The sequence below is a fragment of the Heptranchias perlo genome, unplaced genomic scaffold, assembly GCF_035084215.1.
Source record: "Heptranchias perlo isolate sHepPer1 unplaced genomic scaffold, sHepPer1.hap1 HAP1_SCAFFOLD_87, whole genome shotgun sequence".
Classification (NCBI taxonomy): domain Eukaryota; kingdom Metazoa; phylum Chordata; class Chondrichthyes; order Hexanchiformes; family Hexanchidae; genus Heptranchias; species Heptranchias perlo.
Window position 1 is genome coordinate 114,931 of NW_027139907.1, and position 23,284 is coordinate 138,214.

Genomic DNA, 23,284 nt, shown 5'->3' on the forward strand with positions numbered 1-23,284 from the left:
GTAAATAAAGAGCGAGTTGAGCAGCAGGTGAATAAAGAGCGAGGAGTGGAGCAGGTAAATAAAGAGCGAGGAGAGGAGCAGGTAAATAAAGAGTGAGGAGCGGAGCAGGTAAATAAAGAGCGAGGAGAGGAGCAGGTAAATAAAGAGCGAGGAGAGGAGCAGGTAAATATAGAGCGAGGAGAGGAGCAAGTAAATAAAAAGCGAGGAGAGGAGCAGGAAAATAAAGAGCGAGGAGAGCAGCAGGTAAATAAAGAGTGAGGAGTAGAGCAGGTAAATAAAGTGTGAGGAGCGGAGCAGGTCAGTCAAGAGCGAGGAGAGGAGCAGGTAAATAAAGAGCGAGGAGAGGAGCAGCTAAATAAAGAGCGAGGAGCAGAGCAGGTAAATAAAGAGTAAGGAGCGGAGCAGGTAAATAAAGAGCGAGGAGAGGAGCAGGAAAATAAAGAGCGAGGAGAGCAGCAGCTAAATAAAGAGCGAGGAGCAGAGCAGGTAAATAAAGAGTGAGGAGAGGAGCAGGTAAATGAAGAGTGAGGAGCGGAGCAGGAAATTTAAAGCACATCGTGGAGCTATTAAATATAAAGTGAGGAGCGCATCAGATCAATAAAGAGCGAGGTGTGGAGCAGGTTAATAAAGAGTGAGGAGAGGAGCAGGTAAATTAAGAACGAGGAGAGGAGCAGGTAAATAAAGAGCGAGGAGAGGAGCAGATAAATTAAGAGCGAGGAATGGAGCAGGTAAATAAAGAGCGAGGAGAGGAGCAGATAAATTAAGAGCGAGGAGAGGAGCAGGTTGATAAAGAGTGAGGAGCAGAGCAGATAAATAAAGAGCGAGGAGATGAGCAGTTAAATAAAGAGGGGGGAGAGGAGCAAGCAAAAAAAAGAGCGAGGAGAGGAGCAGGTAAATAAAGAGTGAGGAGTAGAGCAGGTAAATAAAGAGTGAGGAGCAGAGCAGGAAAATAAAGAGTGAGGAGCGGAACAGGTAAATAAAGAGCGAGGAGAGGAGCAGATAAATTAAGAGCGAGGATTGGGGCAGGTTAATAAAGAGTGAGGATAGGAGCAGGGAAATAAAGAGTGAGGAGAGGAGCTGGGAAATAAAGAGTGAGGAGGGGAGCAGGTAAATAAAGAGCGAGTTGAGCAGCAGGTGAATAAAGAGCGAGGAGTGGAGCAGGTAAATAAAGAGCGAGGAGAGGAGCAGGTAAATAAAGAGTGAGGAGCGGAGCAGGTAAATAAAGAGCGAGGAGAGGAGCAGGTAAATAAATAGCGAGGAGAGGAGCAGGTTAATAAAGCGTGAGGAGTAGAGCAGTTAAATAAAGAGTGAGGAGCGGAGCAGGTAAATAAAGAGCGAGGAGGGGAGCAGGCAAAAAAAGAGCGAGGAGAGGAGCAGATAAATAAAGAGCGAGGAGCAGAGCAGGTAAATAAAGAGTGATGAGCGGATCAGATCAATAAAGAACGATAAGTGGAGCAGGTTGATAAAGAACCAGGAGTGGAGCAGTTTAATGAAGAGTGAGGAGAGGAGCAGTCAGAAAGTGACGCGGCACAGGGGAGGCAGCTGATTGGTGAGTCGGTTCAGGTGAGTATTTCTACCATTTTACTGTAAGTAAAGTAATAAGAAAGGGAAGATCTGCAGGTTTTATAGCAGATAGTGTTTTTTTTAGTGAATCTAGGTCCCTAGTATAGTTAACATTTTCTAATTTCAACGTAATTTAAAAGGGGTAACTAAGCTAAGGCAAGTCATGGCAGCAGACCTCGCACCCGTGATATGCTCCTCCTGCAAGATGTGGGAAGTCATGGACACTACCAGTGTCCCTGCCGACCATGTGTGCGGGAAGTGTGTCCACCTGCAGCTACTGAACGATCGTATCTCGGAGCTGGAGCTGCGGGTGGACTCACTGTGGAGCATCCGCGATGCAGAGAAACTCGTGGATAGCACGTTTAGCGAGTTGGTCACACCGCAGGTAAAGGGTATACAGGCAGGAAGTGAATGGGTGACCACCAGGAAGAGTAAGAGATGCAGGCAGGTAGTGCAGGGGTCCCCTGTGGCCATCCCCCTCTCAAACAGATATGCCACTTTGGATGCTGTTGGGGGGGATGACTTATCAGGGGAAGGCAGCAGCAGCCAACTTCCTGGCACCACGGGTAGCTCTGCTGCACAGGCTGGGAGGAAAAAGAGTGGCAGAGCTATAGTGATAGGGGACTCAATTGTAAGGGGAATAGACAGGCGTTTCTGCGGCCGCAACCGAGACTCCAGGATGGTGTGTTGCCTCCCTGGTGCAAGGATCAAGGATGTCTCGGAGCGGCTACAGAACATTTTGGAGGGGGAGGGCGAACAGCCAGCTGTCGTGGTGCACATAGGCACCAACGATATAGGTAAAAAAGGGGATGAGGTCCTAAAAGCAGAATATAGGGAGTTAGGAGGTAAATTAAAAAATAGGACCTCAAAGGTAGTAATCTCAGGATTGCTGCCAGTGCCACGTGCTAGTCAGAGTAGAAATAGGAGGATATTTCAAATGAATACGTGGCTAGAGGAATGGTGCAAGGGGGAGGGATTCAAATTCCTGGGACACTGGAAACGGTTCTGGGGGAGGTGGGACCAGTACAAACCGGATGGTCTGCACCTGGGCAGGGCCGGGACCGCTGTCCTAGGAGGAGTGTTTGCTAGTGCTGTTGGGGAGGGTTTAAACTAAAGTGGCAGGGGGTTGGGAACCTGAGCAGGGAGAGAGAGGAAAGCGTAACAGGAAGGGACAGAAGGTATGGAGTAATAGGTAAAGTGTTAAAAAAGGAAAAAGCAGGAACTAAGCATCACAAAACAGATTTGAAAGTTCTTTATCTGAATGCACGTAGCATTCGTAATAAAATGGACGAGTTAACGGCACAAATAACTACGTATGGGTATGATCTTGTGGCCATTACAGAAACATGGCTGCAGGGTGACAACGACTGGGAATTAAATATGCCAGGGTATTTAACAATCAGGAAGGACAGGCAGGAAGGAAGGGGAGGTGGGGTGGCTATGTTAATAAAGGAATGAATCACTGTAATACAGAGAAATGATATTGGGACAAAGCATCAAGATAATGAAACAGTTTGGGTGGAGATAAGGAATAATAAGGGAAAAAAACATTAGTGGGCGTAGTATATAGGCCTCCTAATAGTTGCAACTCTGCTGGAAGAAGTATTAATCAGGAGATAGTCGGGGCATGTAATAAGGGAACAGCCATAATTATGGGGGATTTTAATTATCATATTAAGTGGACAAATCAAATTGGGCAGAGCAGCCTTGAGGACGAGTTCATTGAGTGCATCAGGGATGGATTTCTTGAGCAGTATGTAACTGATCCTACAAGGGGGCAGGCAACCTTGGACCTGGTCCTGTGTAATGAGTCAGGATTAATTAATAATGTCCTAGTTAAGGATCCCCTTCGAATGAGCGACCACAACATGGTTGAATTCCATATCCAATTAGAGGGTGAGAAGGTTGATTCTCAAACAAGCGTACTGAGCTTGAATAAAGGAGACTATGATGGTATGAGAGCGGAATTGATTAAAGTGGACTGGGAAAATAGATTAAAGGGTAAGACGGTACATGAGCAGTGGTGTTCATTTAGGGAGTTATTTTACAACTTTCAAAATAAATATATTCCACTGAGGAAAAAAGGGTGTAAAAGAAATGACAGCCATCCGTGGCTAAGTAAAGAAATCAAGGATAGTATCCGACTAAAAACAAGGACATATAAGGTAGCCAAACTTAGTGGGAGGATAGAAGATTGGGAATTCTTCAAAAGACAGCAAAAAGTAACGAAAGGATTGATTAAGAAAGGGAAGTTAGATTATGAAAAGAAATTAGCAAAAAATATAAAAACAGATAGCAAGAGTTTCTATAGTTATATAAAAAGAAAAAGGGTGGCTAAGGCAAACATAGGTCCCTTAGAGGATGAGACCGGGAAATTAATGGTGGGAAACATGGAGATGGCAAAAATGCTGAACAAATATTTTGTTTCAGTCTTTACAGTAGAGGACACTAAGAATATCCCAACACTGGACAAACAGGGGACTCTCGGGGGGGAGGAGCTAAATACGATTAAAATCACTCAGGAGATGGTACTCAGTAAAATAATGGGACTCAAGGCGGATAAATCCCCTGGACCTGATGGCTTCCATCCTAGGGTCTTGAGGGAAGTGGCAGTAGGGATTGTGGATGCTTTGGTGATAGTTTTCCAAAATTCCCTGGACTCAGGAGAGGTCCCGGCAGATTGGAAAACTGCTAATGTAACACCGTTATTTAAAAAGGGTAGTAGGCAGAAGGCTGGAAATTATAGGCCAGTTAGCTTAACATCTGTGGTGGGTAAAATTTTGGAGTCTATTATTAAGGAGACAGTAACGGAACATTTAGATAAGCATAATTTAATAGGACAAAGTCAGCATGGCTTTATGAAGGGGAAGTCATGTCTGACAAATTTGCTTGAGTTCTTCGAGGATATAACGTATAGGGTGGATAAAGGGGAACCAGTGGACGTAGTGTATTTAGACTTCCAGAAGGCATTCGACAAGGTGCCACATAAAAGATTATTACTTAAGATAAAAAATCACGGGATTGGGGGTAATATTCTGGCATGGGTGGAGGATTGGTTATCGAACAGGAAGCAGAGAGTTGGGATAAATGGTTCATTTTCGGACTGGCAACCAGTAACCAGTGGTGTTCCACAGGGGTCGGTGCTGGGTCCCCAACTCTTTACAATCTATATTAACGATTTGGAGGAGGGGACCGAGTGCAACATATCAAAATTTGCAGATGATACAAAGATGGGAGGGAAAGTAGAGAGTGAGGAGGACATAAAAAACCTGCAAGGGGATATAGACAGGCTGGGTGAGTGGGCGGAGATTTGGCAGATGCAATATAATATTGGAAAATCTGAGGTTATGCACTTTGGCAGGAAAAATCAGAGAGCAAGTTATTTTCTTAATGGCGAGAGACTGGAAAGTACTGCAGTACAAAGGGATCTGGGGGTCCTAGTGCAAGAAAATCAAAAAGTTGGTATGCAGGTGCAGCAGGTGAACAAGAAAGCCAACGGAATGTTGGCTTTTATTGCTAGGGGGATAGAATATAAAAACAAGGAGGTATTGCTGCAGTTATATAAGGTATTGGTGAGACCGCACCTGGAATACTGCATACAGTTTTGGTCTCCATACTTAAGAAAATACATACTTGCTCTCGAGGCAGTACAAAGAAGGTTCACTCGGTTAATCCCGGGGATGAGGGGGCGGACATATGAGGAGAGGTTGAGTAGATTGGGACTCTACTCATTGGAGTTCAGAAGAATGAGAGGCGATCTTATTGAAACATATAAGATTGTGAAGGGTCTTGATCGGGTGGATGCAGTAAGGATGTTCCCAAAGATGGGTGAAACTAGAACTAGGGGGCATAATCTTAGAATAAGGGGCTGCTCTTTCAAAACTGAGATGAGGAGAAACTTCTTCACTCAGAGGGTGGTCGGTCTGTGGAATTTGCTGCCCCAGGAAGCTGTGGAAGCTACATCATTAGATAAATTTAAAACAGAAATAGACAGTTTCCTAGAAGTAAAGGCAATTAGGGGTTATGGGGAGCGGGCAGGAAATTGGACATGAAGCTGAGTTCGGATCGGTCAATGCCCTGTGGGTGGCGGAGAGGGCCCAGGGGGTATGTGGCCGGGTCCTGCTCCGACTTCTTGTGTTCTTTAGATTTGTGGTTGGGATCAGATCAGCCATGATCTTATTGAATGGCGGAGCAGGCTCGAGGGGCCGATTGGCCTACTCCTGCTCCAATTTCTTATGTTCTTATGTTCTAATAAGGAGCGAGGAGCGGAGCAGGTAAATAAAGAGTGAGGAGCGGAGCCGGGAAATAAAGAGCGAGGAGAGGAGCAGGTAAATAAAGAGCGAGGAGCGGAGCAGGGAAAAACAGAGTGAGATGCGGAGCAGGTAAATAAATAGCGAGGAGGGCAGCAGGGAAACAAAGAGCGAGGAGAGCAGCAGGTAAATAAAGAGTGTGGAGCGGAGCAGGTTAATAAAGAGTGAGGAACGGAGCAAGTAAAAAAAGAGCGAGGAGAGGAGCAGTTAAATAAAGAGTGAGGAGAGGAGCAGGTAAATAAAGAGAGAGGAGTGGAGCAGGTTAACAAAGAATGAGGAACGGAGCAAGTAAAAAAAAGAGCGAGGAGAGGAGCAGGTAAATAATGAGCGAGCAGAGGAGCAGTTAAATAAAGATTGAGGATCGGAGCAAGTAATTAAAGAGTGAGGAGCGGAGCAGGTAAACAAAGAGTGAGGAGATGAGCAGGTAATTAAAGAGCACGGAGCAGAGCAGGTAAACAAAGAGCGAGGCGAGGAGCAGGTAAATAAAGAGTGAGGAGTGAACATCAGAAAATAAGAAATAGTAGCAGGAGTCGGCCAATCGGCCCCTCGAGCCTGCTCCGCCATTCAATAAGATCATGGCTGATCTGATCCTGACCTCAAATCTAAATTCATGTCCAATTTCCTGCCCGCTACCCGTAACCCCTAATTCCCTTTACTTCTTGGAAATTGTCTATTTCTGTTTTAAATTTATTTAATGATGTCGCTTCCACAGCTTCCTGGGGCAGCAAATTCCACAGACCCACCACCCACTGAGTGAAGAAGTTTCTCCTCATCTCAGTTTTGAAAGAGCAGCCCCTTATTCTACGATTATGCCCCCTCGTTCTAGTTTCTCCCCCTCCTTGGGAACATCCTGACCGCATCCACCCGATCAAGCCCCTTCACAATCTTATATGTTTCAATAAGATCGACTCTCATTCTTCTGAACTCCAATGAGTAGAGTCCCAATCTGCTCAACCTCTCCTCATATGTCCGCCCCCTCATCCCCGGGATTAACCGAGTGAACCTTCTTTGTACTGCCTCGATAGCAAGTATGTCTTTTCTTAAGTATGGAGACCAAAACTGTATGCAGTATTCCAGGTGCGGTCTCACCAATACCTTATAGAACTGCAGCAATACCTCCCTGTTTTTATATTCTATCCCCCTAGCAATAAAAGCCAACATTCCGTTGGCCTTCTTGATCACCTGCTGCACCTGCACACTAATTTTTGATTTTCTTGTTCTGGGACCCCCATATCCCTTTGTACTGCAGTACTTTCCAGTTTCTCGCCATTAAGATAATAACTTGCTCTCTGATTTTTCCTGCTAAAGTGCATAACCTCACATTTTCTCATATTGTATTGCATCTGCCAAATCTCCGCCCACTCACCCAGCTTGTCTATATCCCCTTGTAGGTTTATTATGTCCTTCTCACTCTCTTCTTTCCCTCCCATCTTTGTATCATCTGCAAACTTTGATATGTTACACTCGGTCCCCTCCTCCAAATCGTTAATATAGATTGTCAAGAGTTGGGAATCCAGCACCGACCCCTGTGGAACACCACTGGCTACTGGTTGCCAGTCCGAGAATGAACCATTTATCCCAACTCTCTGCTTCCATTTGGATAACCAATCCTCCACCCATGCCAGACGGGTTGCACCTGAACCAGAGCGGGACAAATATCCTTGCGGGGAGGTTTGCGAGCACTGTTGGGGGGAGGGTTTAAACTAACTTTGCAGGGGGATGGGATACAGAGTGGAGCTACAAAAGGGGGTGATGTGCAGCCAAATATAGAGAAAAAAACAAGTCAGCTTGGAAGACAGGGCAAATATGTGAGGGCAAGGCTGGATGGCATCTATTTTAATGCAAGGAGTCTTGCGAATAAGGTGGATGAACTGAATTGTTGATAAACACATGGGAGTATGATATTGTTGCTGTCACACAGACATGGTTGAGGGAGGGGCAAGACTGGCAGCTCAATATTCCGGGGTACAGAATCTTCAGGCGAGACAGAGGGGGAGGTATAAGAGGAGGGGGGGTCGCAATATTAATTAAAGAATCAATTACTGCCATAAGGAGGGATGATATATTAGCAGGTTCCTCTAATGAGGCCATATGGGTGGAGCTTAAAAACAAAAAGGGGGCAAGCACTTTGATGGGAGTGTACTATAGGCCCCCAAACAGTCAGGGGGAGATAGAGGAACAGATATGTAGGCAAATCTCAGAAAATTGTGCAAATAATAGGGTAATAATAGTGGGGGATTTCAACTTCCCCAATATTAACTGGGATACTCAGAGTGTCAAAGGCTTAGAGGGTACAAAATTCTTAACATGCATCCGGGAGAGCTTTTTGAGCCAGCATGTAGAAAGTCCTACAAGAGAGGGGGCGGTACTGGACCTAATTCTAGGGAATGTGGCCGGCCAAGTGGAAGAAGTGCTAGTAGGTGAGCACTTTGGTGAGAGTGACCATAATTCGGTGAGATTTAAGGTGGTCATGGAAAAGGACAGGGAAGGGCCGGAAATAAAGGATCTAAATTGGGGGAAGGCCGATTTTAATAGGATAAGGCAGGATCTGGCCAAAATGGACTGGGATCAGCTGCTTGTAGGAAAATCCGCATCGGAGCAATGGGAGTCTTTCAGAAGGGAGATTGAGACCATACAATGGCAACATGTTCCCGTAAAGGTCAAGGGTGGTTCCAAGAACTCCAACGAACCTTGGATGTCAGGGGATATACGAGAATGGATTAGGAAAAAATGGATGGCTTTTGGCAGATACAAATGCTAAAGACGGAGGAAGCCCTAGAGGAGTACAAAAAGTGCAGGGGGATACTTAAAAAAGAAATTAGGAGATCAAGGAGGGGCCATGAAATAACACTGGCGAGCAAAATAAAGGAAAATCCGAAGATGTTTTATAAGTATATTCAGGGTAAGAGGATGACGAGGGAACAAATAGGGCCCATTAGGGAAAAAATGGCAATCTGTGTGTGGAGCCGGCAGATGTAGCAGGGGTTCTAAATGAATTTTTTGCATCTGTTTTCACGATGGAGAAGGACGATGTAGACATAGAAATACGGCAGGGGGACTGTGATATACTCGAACATATTAACATTGAGCGGGAGGAGGTATTGGCGGTTTTAGCAGGCCAAAAAATGGATAAATCCCCAGGACCGGACGAAATGTATCCCAGGCTACTGTGTGAGGAAAAGGAGGAGATTGCGGGGCCTCTGACACATATATTCAGAACCTCTCTGGCCACAGGGGATGTGCCAGAGGACTGGAGAACCGCTAATGTAATACCATTATTCAAGAAGGGGAGTAGGGAAAAACCGGGGAACTACAGGCCAGTGAGCCGAACATCAGTGGTAGGAAAATTATTGGAAAAAATTCTGAAGGACAAAATTAGTCTCCACTTGGAGAAGCAAGGATTAATCAGGGATAGTCAACATGGCGTTGTCAAGGGAAGATCATGTCTGACTAATTTGATTGAATTTTTTGAGGGGGTGACTCGGCGTGTGGATGAGGGTAACGCAGTGGATGTGGTATACATGGATTTCAGTAAGGCCTTCGATAAAGTCCCCCACAGGAGACTGGTCAAGAAGGTACGAGCCCATGGAATCCAGGGTGCCTTGGCACTTTGGATACAAGACTAGCTTAGTGGCAGAAGGCAGAGGGTGATGGTCGAAGGTTGTTTTTGTGACTGGAAGCCTGTGGCCAGTGGGGTACCACAGGGATCGGTGCTGGGTCCCTTGCTGTTTGTGGTCTACATTAATGACTTGGATATGAATGTAAAAGGTATGATCAGTAAGTTCGCTGATGATACAAAGATTGGTAGGGTGGTAAATAGCGAGGTGGATAGCCTCAGTCTGCAGGACGATATAGATGGGTTGGTCAGATGGGCGGTAGAGTGGCAAATGGAATTTAACCCGGAAAAGTGCGAGGTGATGCACTTTGGAGGGACTAACAAGGCAAGGGAATACACAATGAATGGGAGGACCCTAGGCAAGACAGAGGGTCAGAGGGATCTTGCTGTGCAAGTTCACAGATCCCTGAAGGCGGCGGAACAGGTAGATAAGGTGGTAAAGAAGGCATATGGGATACTTGCCTTTATTAGCCGAGGCATAGAATATAAGAGCAAGGAGGTGATGATGGAGCTGTATAAAACACTGGTTAGGCCACAGCTGGAGCACTGTGTGCAGTTCTGGTCGCCGCACTACAGGAAGGATGTGATCGCTTTGGAGAGGGTGCAGAGGAGATTCACCAGGATGTTACCAGGGCTGGAGCGCTTCAGCTATGAAGAGAGACTGGGAAGATTGGGTTTGTTTTCCTTGGAGCAGAGGAGGCTGAGGGGGGACATGATTGAGGTGTACAAAATTATGAGGGGCACAGATAGGATGGATACTAAGGAGCGTTTTACCCTTCGTTGAGGGTTCTATAACAAGGGGACAAAGATTCAAGGTAAAAGGCGGGAGGTTTAGAGGGGATTTGAGAAAGAACTTTTTCAACCAGAGGGTGGTTGGAGTCTGGAACTCACTGTCTGAAAGGGTTGTGGAGGCAAGAACCCTCACAACATTCAAGAAGCATTTGGATGAGCACTTGAAATGCCATAGCATACAAGGCTACGGACCAAATGCTGGAATATGGGATTCGAGTAGACAGGGCTGATGGCCGGCGCGGACACGATGGGCCGAAGGGCCTCTATCCGTGCTGAATAACTCTATGACTCTATGACTCTATGATTACCCCCAATCCAGTGATTCTTTATCTTGAGCAATAATCTTTTACGTGGCAACTTGTCGAATGCCTTCTGGAAGTCTAAATACACTACGTCCACTGGTTCCCCTTTATTCGCCCTGTGCGTTATGTCCTCAAAGAACTCAAGCACATTTGTCAGACATGACTTCCCCTTCGTAAACCCATGCTGACTTTGTCCTATTAAATTATGTTTATCCAAATGTTCTACTACTGTCTCCTTAATAATAAACTCCAACATTTTACACACCCACAGATGTTAGGCTAACTGGTCTATAATTTCAAGCCTTCTGTCTACTACCCTTTTTAAATAAGGGTGTTTTTTTAGCAGTTTTCCAATCTGCCGGGACCTTTGCTGAGTCCAGAGAATTTTGGAAAATTATTACCAAAGCATCCAGAATCCCGACTGCCACTTCCCTCAAGACCCTAGGATGTCAGCCATCAGGTCCAGGGGATTTATCCGCCTTGAGTCCCATTAATTTACTGAGTACCAATTCCTTCGTGATTTTAATCGTATTTAGCTCCTCCCCCCCTAGAGCCCCCTATTTGTCCAGTGTTGGGATATTCTTAGTGTCCTCTACCGTAAAGACTGAAACAAAATATTTGTTCAGCATTTTTGCCATCTCCATGTTTCCCACCATTAATTTCCCGGTCTCATCCTCTAAGGGACCTACGTTTGCCTTAGCCACCCTTTTATTTTTGTATAACTGTAGAAACTCTTGCCATCTGTTTTTAGATTTTTTGCTAATTAATTTTCATAATCTATCTTCCCTTTCTTAATCAATCCTTTCGTTACTTTTTGCTGTCTTTTGAAGACTTCCCAATCTTCTATCCTCCCACTAAGTTTGGCTACCTTATATGTCCTTGTTTTTAGTCGGATACTATCCTTAATTTCTTTACTTAGCCACGGATGGCTGTCATTTCTTTTACACCCTTTTTTCCTCAGTGGAATATATATTTTTTGAAAGTTGTAAAATAACTCCTTCAATGAACACCACTGTTCATGTACCGTCTTACCCTTTAATTTATATTCCCAGTCCACTTTAATTAATTCCGCTCTCATACCATCATGGTCTCCTTTATTCAAGCTCAGTACGCTTGTTTGAGAACCAACCTTCTCACCCTCTAATTGGATATGGAATGTAACCATGTTATGGTCACTCATTCGAAGGGGATCCTTAACTAGGACATTATTAATTAATCTTGGCTCATTACACAGGACCAGGCCCAAGGTTGCCTGCACCCTTGTCGGATCAGTTACATACTGCTCAAGAAATCCATCCCTGATACACTCAATAAACTCTTCCTCAAGGCTGCCCTGCCCAATTGGATTTGTCCAATTAATATGATAGTTAAAATTTCCCTTAATTATAGCTGTTCCCTTATTACATGCCCCGACTATTTCCTGATTAATACTTCTTCCAGCAGAGTTGCAACTATTAGGAGGCCTATATATTATGCCCACTAGTGTTTTTTCCCCTTATTATTCCTTATCTCTACCCAAACTGTTTCATTATCCTGATCCTTTGTCCCAATATCATTTCTCTGTATTACAGTGAATCCTTCCTTTATTAACATAGCCACCCATCTCCCCTTCCTTCCTGCCTGTCGTTCCTAATTGTTAAATAGCTTGGCACATTTAATTCACAGTTGTTGTCACCCTGCAGCCATGTTTCTGTAATGGCCACAAGATCACACTCATACATAGTTATTTGCGCCGTTAACTCGTCCGTTTTGTTACGAATGCTACGTGCATTCAGATAAAGAACTTTCAAATACGTTTTGTGACACTTAGTTCCTGCTTTTTCCTTTTTTAACACTTTACCTTTTACTCCACACCTTCTGTCCCTTCCTGACACGCTTTCCTCTGTCTCCCTGCTCAGGTTCCCAACCCCCTCCCACAGCTTTGATGCTGGGTTTATCGCCTTACGCCCTCTAGTTTTTATTTTATCTGTCGTGCCTAACGTACACTTTCTTTCCGCTGCTCTACGCTTTTCCCTTTCACTTGTTCTTGAACAACTGTTTGTACTATTTGTATTGTAGATTTCCCCTGGGTCTTCCCCTCTCTTGCTGCTCTCAATTTTATTCCCTTCTGACTCCCCGCTCAGGTTCCCATCCCCCTGCCACTCCAGTTTAAACCTTCCCCAACAGCACGAGCAAACACCCCCGCGAGGACATTGGTCCCGGTCCTGCTCGGGTGTAACCCGTCACGCTTGGAGAGGTCCCACATTCCCCTGAACCGGTCCCAATGCCCCAGGAATCTAAATCCCTCCCTCCTACACCATCCCTGCAGCCACGCATTCATCCTGTCTATTCTCCTGTTCCGATACTCACTAGCACGTGGCACCGGTAGTAATCCTGAGATCACTACCTTTGAAGTCCTGCTTTTTAATTTATCTCCTAACTCCATAAATTCACCTTGCAGGACCCCATCCCTTTTTTTACCCATGTCGTTGGTACCAATATGGACCACGACTACTGGCTGTTCACCCTCCCTTTCCAGAATGCCCTGCAGCCACTCCGTGACATTCTTGACCCTAGCACCAGGGAGGCAACATACCATCCTGGAGTCACGTTTGCGGCCGCAGAAACGCCTATCTGTTCCCCTTACAATTGAATCCCCTATCACTATAGCCCTGCCACTCTTCTTCTTTCCCTCATGTGCAGCAGAGCCACCCGTGGTGCCCCGAACCTGGCTCTTGCTGCTTTCCCCTGATAAGCCATCTCCCCCAACAGTGTCTAAAGCAGAATATCTGTTTGAGAGGGAGTCATAGAGTCATAGAGTCATAGAGTTATACAGCACGGATAGAGGCCCTTCGGCCCATCGTGTCCGCGCCGGCCATCAGCCCTGTCGACTCTCATCCCATATTCCAGCATTTGGTCCGTAGCCTTGTATGCTATGGCATTTCAAGTGCTCATCCAAATGCTTCTTGAATGTTGTGAGGGTTCCTGCCTCCACAACCCTTTCAGGCAGTGAGTTCCAGACTCCAACCACCCTCTGGGTGAAAAAGTTCTTTCTCAAATCCCCTCTAAACCTCCCGCCTTTTACCTTGAATCTATGTCCCCTTGTTATAGTACCCTCAACGAAGGGAAAAAGCTCCTCAGTATCCATCCTATCTGTGCCCCTCATAATTTTGTACACCTCAATCATGTCCCCCCTCAGCCTCCTCTGCTCCAAGGAAAACAAACCCAATCTTCCCAGTCTCTCTTCATAGCTGAAGCGCTCCAGCCCTGGTAACATCCTGGTGAATCTCCTCTGCACCCTCTCAAAAGCGATCACATCCTTCCTGTAGTGTGGCGACCAGAACTGCACACAGTACTCCAGCTGTGGCATAACCAGTGTTTTATACAGCTCCATCATAACCTCCTTGCTCTTATATTCTATGCCTCGGCTAATAAAGGCAAGTATCCCATATGCCTTCTTTACCACCTTATCTACCTGTTCCGCCGCCTTCAGGGATCTGTGAACTTGCACACCAAGATCCCTCTGACCCTCTGTCTTGCCTAGGGTCCTCCCATTCATTGTGTATTCCCTTGCCTTGTCAGTCCCTCCAAAGTGCATCACCTCGCACTTTTCCGGGTTAAATTCCATTTGCCGCTGTTCCGCCCATCTGACCAACCCATCTATATCGTCCTGCAGACTGAGGCTATCCTCCTCGCTATTTACCACCCTACCAATTTTGTATCATCAGCGAACTTACTGATCATACCTTTTACATTCATATCCAAGTCATTAATGTAGACCACAAACAGCAAGGGACCCAGCACCGATCACTGTGGTACCACAGGCTTCCAGTCACAAAAACAACCTTCGACCATCACCCTCTGCCTTCTGCCACTAAGCCAGTTTTGTATCCAAAGTGCCAAGGCACCCTGGATTCCATGGGCTCGTACCTTCTTGACCAGTCTCCTGTGGGGGACTTTATCGAAGGCCTTACTGAAATCCATGTATACCACATCCACTGCGTTACCCTCATCCACACGCCTAGCCATCCCCTCAAAAAATTCAATCAAATTAGTCAGACATGATCTTCCCTTGACAAAGCCATGTTGACTATCCCTGATTAATCCTTGCTTCTCCAAGTGGAGACTAATTTTGTCCTTCAGAATTTTTTCCAATAATTTTCCTGCCATTGATGTTAGGCTCACTGGCCTGTAGTTCCCCGGTTTTTCCCTACTCCCCTTCTTGAATAATGGTATTACATTAGCGGTTCTCCAGTCCTCTGGCACATCCCTGTGGCCAGAGAGGTTCTGAATATATGTGTCAGAGCCCCCGCAATCTCCTCCTTTGCCTCACACAGTAGCCTGGGATACATTTCGTCCGGGCCTGGGGATTTATCCATTTTTAGGCCTGCTAAAACCGCCAATACCTCCTCCCGCTCGATGTTAATATGTTCGAGTATATCACAGTCCCCCTGCCGTATTTCTATGTCTACATCGTCCTTCTCCATAGTGAAAACAGATGCAAAAAATTCATTTAGAAACCCTCCTACATCTGCCGGCTCCACACACAGATTGCCATTTTTGTCCCTAATGGGCCCTATTTTTCCCCTAGTCATCCTCTTACCCTTAATATACTTATAAAACATCTCAGGATTTTCCTTTGTTTTGCTCGCCAGTGTCATTTCATGGCCCCTCCTTGATCTCCTAATTTCTTTTTTAAGTATCCCCCTGCACTTTTTGTACTCCTCTCGGGCTTCCTCCGTCTTTAGCCTTTTGTATCTGCCAAAAGCCCTCCTTTTTTTCCTAATCCATTCTCGTATATCCCCTGACATCCAAGGTTCCCTGGAGTTCTTGGAACCACCCTTGACCTTTACGGGAACATGTTGCCATTGTATGGTCTCAATCTCCCTTCTGAAGGAGCCCCCTGGGGAGATGGCCCCAGGGGGCTCCTGCTCTACCTGCCTCGTCCTTTTACTCTGCCTGGCAGTCACCCATTTCCTTTCTGCCTGCGTATTCTTCACCTGCGGTGTGACCACCTCACTGAACGTGCGATCCACGATTGTCTCAGCATCGCGGATGCTCCACAGTGAATCCACCCGCAGCTCCAGCTCCGAAAGACGGTTAGCCAATAGCTGCAGCTGGACACACTTCCTGCACACATGGTCACCAGGGACAATGGTAGTGTCCATGACTTCCCACATAGTGCAGGAGGAGCATATCACGGGTGCGAGCTGTGCTGCCATGAATTGCATCAGACTCTCCTCCCGCTCCAGGACTCTCCTTTTATCCTGTGCTCACCACTCGGACTCTCCTGCCTCACCTTTGACGTCGCACAGTAGTTGTCTCTTGTTGCAGGTCTGCTGCTGCTTTTATTCCCCAATCTCAGACTTCTACTCTCAGGTCCACTGCCGCTCTGGGAAAAAAAATAGGAAAAGCAAGGCAAAGCAGCACCTCCTTCAAGCACTTCCCCGAGTGGAGCTGGTAAATAAAGAGCGAGGAGAGGAGCAGGGAAATAAAGAGCGAGGAGAGGAGCAGGTAAATAAAGAGCGAGGAGTGGAGCAGGTAATTAAAGAATGAAGAGTGGAGCAGGTAAATAAAGAGTGAGGAGCGGAGCAGGTAAATAAAGAGTGAGGAGCGGAGCAGGTAAATAAAGAGTGATGAGCGGAGGAGGTGAATAAAGAGCGAGGAGTGGAGCAGGTAAATAAAGAGTGAGGAGTGGAGCAGGTAAATAAAGAGCGAGGAGTGGAGAAGGTAAATAATGAGTGAGGAACGGAGCAGGTAAATAAAGAGCGAGGAGCGGAGCAGGTAAACAAAGAGTGAGGAGAGGAGCACGTAAAAAAAGAGCGAGGAGTGGAGCAGGTAAACAACGAGCGTGGAGCGGAGCATTAATAAAGAGAGAGGAGAGGACCAGCTAAATATACAGCGAGTACTGGAGCAGGTAAATAAAGAGCGAGGAGCAGAGCTGGTAATTAAAGAGCGAGGAGCGGAGCAGTTAAATAAAAAGCCAGGAGAGCAGCAGGTAAATAAAGAGTGAGGAGCGGAGCAGGTAAATATAGAGCGAGTAGTGGAGCAGGTAAATAAAGAGCGAGCAGCGGGGCAGGCAAATAAAGAGTGAGGAGCGGAGGAGGTGAATAAAGAGTGAGGAGTGGAGCAGGTAAATAAAGAGTGAGGAGCGGACCAGGTAAATAAAGAGTGAGGAGCGGAGGAGGTGTATAAAGAGCGAGGAGATGAGCAGGCATATTAAGAGTGAGGAGTGGAGCAGGTAAATAAAGAGCGAGGAGTGGAGCAGGTAAATAAAGAGTGAGGAGTGGAGGAGGTGAATAAAGAGTGAGGAGTGGAGGAGGTGAATAAAGAGTACAGTGTGGAGCAGGTAAATAAAGAGTGAGGAGAGGAGGAGGTAAATAAAGAGTGAGGAGAGGAGCAGGTAAATAAAGAGTGAGGAGAGGAGCAGGTAAATAAAGAGTGAGGAGTGGAGCAGGTAAATAAAGAGTGAAGAGCGGAGCAGGTAAACAAGCAGCGAGGAGCAGAGCAGGTAAATAAAGAGTGAGGAGAGGAGCAGGTAAATGAAGAGTGAGGAGCGGAGCATGAAATTTAAAGCACATCGTGGAGCTGTTAAATATAAAGTGAGGAGCGGACCAGATCAATAAAGAGCGAGGTGTGGAGCATAAGAACATAAGAACATAAGAAATTGGAGCAGGAGTAGGCCAATCGGCCCCTCGAGCCTGCTCCGCCATTCAATAAGATCATGGCTGATCTGATCCCAACCACAAATCTAAAGAACACAAGAAGTCGGAGCAGGACCCGGCCACATAGCCCCTGGGCCATCTCCGCCACCCACAGGGCATTGACCGATCCGAACTCAGCTTCATGTCCAATTTCCTGCCCGCTCCCCATAACCCCTAATTCCCTTTACTTCTAGGAAACTGTCTATTTCTGTTTTAAATTTATCTAATGATGTAGCTTCCACAGCTTCCTGGGGCAGCAAATTCCACAGACCGACCACCCTCTGAGTGAAGAAGTTTCTCCTCATCTCAGTTTTGAAAGAGCAGTCCCTTATTCTAAGATTATGCCCCCTAGTTCTAGTTTCACCCATCTTTGGGAACATCCTTACTGCATCCACCCGATCAAGACCCTTCACAATCTTATATGTTTCAATAAGATCGCCTCTCATTCTTCTGAACTCCAATGAGTAGAGTCCCAATCTACTCAACCTCTCCTCATATGTCCGCCCCCTCATCCCCGGGATTAACCGAGTGAACCTTCTTTGTACTGCCTCGAGAGCAAGTATGTCTTTTCTTAAGTATGGAGACCAAAACTGCATGCAGGATTCCAGGTGCGGTCTCACCAATACCTTATATAACTGCAGCAATACCTCCTTGTTTTTATATTCTATCCCCCGAGCAATAAAAGCCAACATTCCGTTAATAAAGAGTGAGGAGAGGAGCAGGTAAATTAAGAACGAGGAGAGGAGCAGGTAAATGAAGAGCGAGGAGAGGAGCAGATAAATTAAGAGCGAGGAATGGAGCAGAAAAATAAAGAGCGAGGAGAGGAGCAGATAAATTTAGAGCGAGGAGAGGAGCAGGTAAAAAAAGAGTGAGAAGCAGAGCAGGTAAATAAAGAGCGAGGAGAGGAGCAGGTAAATAAAGAGGGAGGAGAGGAGCAAGCAAAAAAAAGAGCGAGGAGAGGAGCAGGTAAATAAAGAGTGAGGAGCAGAGCAGGTAAATAAAGAGTGAGGAGCAGAGCAGGAAAATAAAGAGTGAGGAGCGGAACAGGTAAATAAAGAGCGAGGAGAGGAGCAGGCAAAAAAAGAGCGAGGAGAGGAGCAGATAAATAAAGAGCGAGGAGCAGAGCAGGTAAATAAAGAGTGAGGAGCGGAGCAGGAAATTTAAGAGCACATCGTGGAGCTGGTAAATAAAGAGTGAAGAGCGGATCAGATCAATAAAGAACGATAAGTGGAGCAGGTTAACAAAGAACGAGGAGTGGAACAGTTTAATAAAGAGTGAGGAGAGGAGCAGGTAAATAAGGAGCGAGGAGCGGAGCAGGTAAATAAAGAGTTAGGAGCGGAGCCGGGAAATAAAGAGCGAGGAGAGGAGCAGGTAAATAAAGAGCGAGGAGAGGAGCAGGGAAAAACAGAGTGAGATGCGGAGCAGGTAAATAAAGAGCGAGGAGGGCAGCAGGTAAATAAAGAGCGAGGAGAGGAGCAGGCAAAAAAAGAGCGAGGAGAGCAGCAGATAAATAAAGAGCGAGGAGCAGAGCAGGTAAATAAAGAGTGAGGAGCGGAGAAGGAAATTTAAGAGCACATGGTGGAGCTGGTAAATATAGAGTGAGGAGCGGATCAGATCAATAAAGAGCGTGGAGTGGAGCAGTTTAATAAAGAGTGAGGAGAGGAGCAGGTAAATAAAGAGTGAGGAGCGTAGCAGGTAAATAAAGAGCGAGGAGCGGAGCAGGTAAATAAATAGCGAGGAGAGGAGCAGATTCATAAATCTCGAGGAGCAGAGCAGGTAAATAAAGAATGAGGAGCGGAGCAGGTAAATAAAGAGCGAGGAGGGGAGCAGGCAAAAAAAGAGCGAGGAGATGAGCAGATAAATAAAGAGCGAGGAGCAGAGCAGGTAAATAAAGAGTGAGGAGCGGAGCAGGAAATTTAAGAGCACATCGTGGAGCTGGTAAATAAAGAATGAAGAGCGGATCAGATCAATAAAGAACGATAAGTGGAGCAGTTTAATAAAGAACCAGGAGTGGAGCAGTTTAATAAAGAGTGAGGAGAGGAGCAGGTAAATAAAGAGTGAGGAGCGGACCAGGTAAATAAAGAGTGAGGAGCGGAGGAGGTGTATAAAGAGCGAGGAGATGAGCAGGCACATCAAGAGTGAAGAGTGGAGCAGGTAAATAAAGAGCGAGGAGTGGAGCAGGTAAATAAAGAGTGAGGAGTGGAGCTCCTTCTCCTCCTCCTGCTCCTTCACCTCCGCCTGCTCCTTCTCCTCCTCCGGCTCCTTTTCCTCCTCCTGCTCCTTCTCCTCCTCCTTCTCCTTCTCCACCTACTGCTCCTTCTCCTCCTTCTCCTCCTTTTCCTCCTCCTGCTCCTTCTCCTCCTTCTGCTCGTTCTCCTCCTCCTGCTCTATCTCCTGCTCCTGCTTCTGCTCCTTCTCCAAGTACTGCTCCTTCTCCACCTCTTGCTCCTTTCCTTCCTCCTGCTTCTTCTTCTCCTCCTGCTGTTCTCCTCCTCCTGCTGCTTCTCCTCCCCCTGCTCCTTCTCCTCCTCCTACTCCTTCTCCACCGCCTGCTCCTTGTCCTTCTGCTCCCCCTCCTCATTCTGCTCCTTCTCCACCTCCTGCTCATTCTCCACCTCCTGCTTCTTCTCCAGCTCCTGCTCCTTCTCCTCCCCCTACTCCCTCTCCTCCTCCTCCTCCTTCTCCTCCTCCAGCTCCTCCTATTCCTCCAGCTCGTTCTCCACAAACTGCTCCTTCTCCACGTCCTGCTCCTTCTCCACCTCCTTCTCCTTCACCACCTCCTGCTTCTTCTCCACCTCCTGCTCCTTCTTCTTCTGCCCCCACTCCTCCTCCTGCTCCTTCTCGACCTTCTGCTCCTGCTGCTTCTCCACATCCGGCTCCTTCTCCTCCTGCTGCTCCTTCACCTCCTCTTGCTCATTCTGCTCCTCCGGCTCCATCTCCTCCTCCTGCTCCTTCTCCTCCTCCTGCTACTTCTCCTCCTCCAGCTCCATCTCTTTCTCCTGCTCCATCTCCTCCTGCTCCATCTCCTCATCCGGCTCCTCCTCCTCCACCTGCTCCTTCTCCTCCTCCTGCTCCGTCTCATCCTCCTCCTCCTTCTCCTCCTCCAGCTCGTTCTCCTCCTCCAGCTCGTTCTCCACAAACTGCTCCATCTCCACCTCCTGCTCCATCTCCACCTCCTGCTCCTTCTCCACCTGCAGCTGCTTCTCCACCTCCTGCTCCTTCTCCTTCTGCTCCCCCTCCTCCTCCTGCTCCATCTCGACCTCCTGCTCCTGCTGCTTCAACACCTCCGGCTCCTTCTCCTCCTGCTGCTCCTGCACATCCTCCTGCTCCTTCTCCTGCTCCAGCTCCTTCTCCTCCTCCTGCTACTTCCCCTCCTCCGGCTCCATCTGTTCCTCCTGCTCCATCTCCTCCTCCTGCTCCATCTCCTCCTCCGGCTCCTCCTCCTTCTCCTGCCCGTCCTCCTCCTCCTGCTCCTTCTCCACCTCCTGCTCATTCTCCACCTCCTGCTCGCTCCCCATTACCTCCTCCATCGCCCCCTTCCGCTCCATCTCCTGCTACCCCTCCTACTCCTGCTCCATCTGCCCCACCTGCTTCTCTCCCCCTCCTGCTCCTTCTCCCCATCCGGCTCATTCTCCACCTCCTGATCCCTCTCCATCTCCTGCTAATTCTCCCCCTTACGCTCCATGTCCTGTTACCCCTCCTGCTCCTGCTCTTTCTCCTCCACCTGCACCTTCTCCTCCTCCTGCTCCATTCCCACCTCCTGCTCCTTCTCCACCTCCTGCTGCTTCATCTCCTCCTGCTCCTTCTCCTTCTCCTGCCCTTTCTCCTGCGCCACTTCCTGCTACTTCTCGACCTCCTGCTCCTTCTCCTCCTCCTGCTCCTTCACCTCCGCCTGCTCCTTCTCCTCCTCCGGCTCCTTTTCCTCCTCCTGCTCCTTCTCCTCCTCCAGCTCCTTCTCCACCTCCTGCTCCTTCTCCTCCTTCTCCTCCTTTTCCTCCTCCTGCTCGTTCTCCTCCTTCTGCTACTGCTCCTCCTCCTGTTCCTTCTCCTCCACCTGCTCGTTCTCCTCCTCCTGCTCTATCTCCTGTTCCTGCTTCTGCTCCTTCTCCACATCCTGCTCCTTCTCCACCTCTTGCTCCTTCCCTTCCTCCTGCTTCTTCTCCTCCTCCTGCTGCTTCTCCTCCTCCTGCTCCCCCTCCTCCTTCTGCTCCTTCTCCACCTCCTGCTCATTCTCCACCTCCTGCTCCTTCTCCAGCTCATGCTCCTTCTCCTCCCCCTACTCCGTCTCCTCCTCCTCCTCCTTCTCCTCCTCCAGCTTGTTCTATTCCTCCAGCTCGTTCTCCACAAACTGCTCCTTCTCCATTTCCTGCTCCTTCTCCAGCTCCGGCTCCGGCTCCTTCTCCAACTCAGGCTCCTTCTCCTTCTCCACGTCCTGCTCCTTCTCCACCTCCTTCTCCTTCTCCACCTCCTGCTTCTTCTCCACCTTCTTCTCATTCTCCTTCTGCCCCCACTCGTCCTCCTGCTCCTTTTCGACCTCCTGCTCCCGCTGCTTCTCCACATCCGGCTCCTGCTCCTCCTGCTGCTCCTTCACCTCCTCTTGCTCATTCTGCTCCTCCGGCTCCATCTCCTCCTCCTGCTCCTTCTCCTCCTCCTGCTACTCCTCCTCCTCCAGCTCCATCTCTTCCTCCTGCTCCATCTCCTCCTCCTGCTCCATCTCCTCTTCCGGCTCCTCCTCCTCCACCTGCTCCTTCTTCTCCTCCTGCTCCGTCTCATCCTCCTCCTCCTTCTCCTCCAGCTCGTTCTCCTCCTCGAGCTCGTTCTCCACAAACTGCTCCTTCTCCTCGTCCTGCTCCATCTCCACCTCCTGCTCCTTCTCCACCTGCTGCTCCTTCTCCACCTCCTGCTCCTTCTCCTTCTGCTCCCACTCCTCCTCCTGCTCCATCTCGACCTCCTGCTCCTGCTGCTTCAACACCTCCTGCTCCTTCTCCTGCTCCGGCTCCTTCTCCTCCTCCTGCTACTTCCCCTCCTCTGGCTCGATCTCTTCCTCCTGCTCCATCTCCTCCTCCTGCTCCATCTCCTCCTCCGGCTCCTCCTCCTTCTCCTGCTCATCCTCCTCCTCCTGCTCCATCTCCACATCCGGCTCCTTCTCCTCCTCCTGCTCCTTCTCCTCCTCCTGCTCCTTCACCTCCTCCTGCTACTTCTCCTCCTCCTGCTCCTTCTCCACCTTCGGCACCTTATCCTCCTCCTCCTCCTGCTCATTCTCCTCCTCCAGCTCGATCTCCACAACCTGCTCCTTCTCCTGCTACTGCTCCTTCTCCCCCTCCAGTTGCTTCTCCCCCTTCTGCTCCTTCTCTACCTCCTGCTCCATCACCTCCTCCTTCTCCTTCTCCATCTCCTGTTCATTTTTTTCATAGAAGTTACAACATGGAAACAGGCCCTTCGGCCCAACATGTCCATGTCGCCCAGTTTATACCACTAAGCTAGTCCCAATTGCCTGCACTTGGCCCATATCCCTCTATACCCATCTTACCCATGTAACTGTCCAAATGCTTTTTAAAAGACAAAATTGTACCCGCCTCCACTACTGCCTCTGGCAGCTCGTTCCAGACACTCACCACCCTTTGAGTGAATAAATTGCCCCTCTGGACCCTTTTGTATCTATGCCCTCTCGTTATAGACTCCCCTACCTTTGGGAAAAGATTTTGAATAGAATTTTGAGTAGGAATGACAGGATAGCTAAGATGAATACGTGGCTTGAGAGATGGTGCAAGAGGGAGGGATTCAAATTCCTGGGCCATTGGAACCGGTTCTGGGGGAGGTGGGACCAGTACAAATTGGACGGTCTGCATCTGGGCAGGACTGGAACCAATGTCCTAGGGGGAGTGTTTGCCAGTGCTGTTCGGGAGGGTTTAAACTAATGTGGCAGGGGGATGGGAACCGATGCAGGAAGTCAGTGGGAAGTAAAGTGGAGACAGAAACAAAAGGCAGTAAGGGAGAGTGTACAGAACATGACCGGAC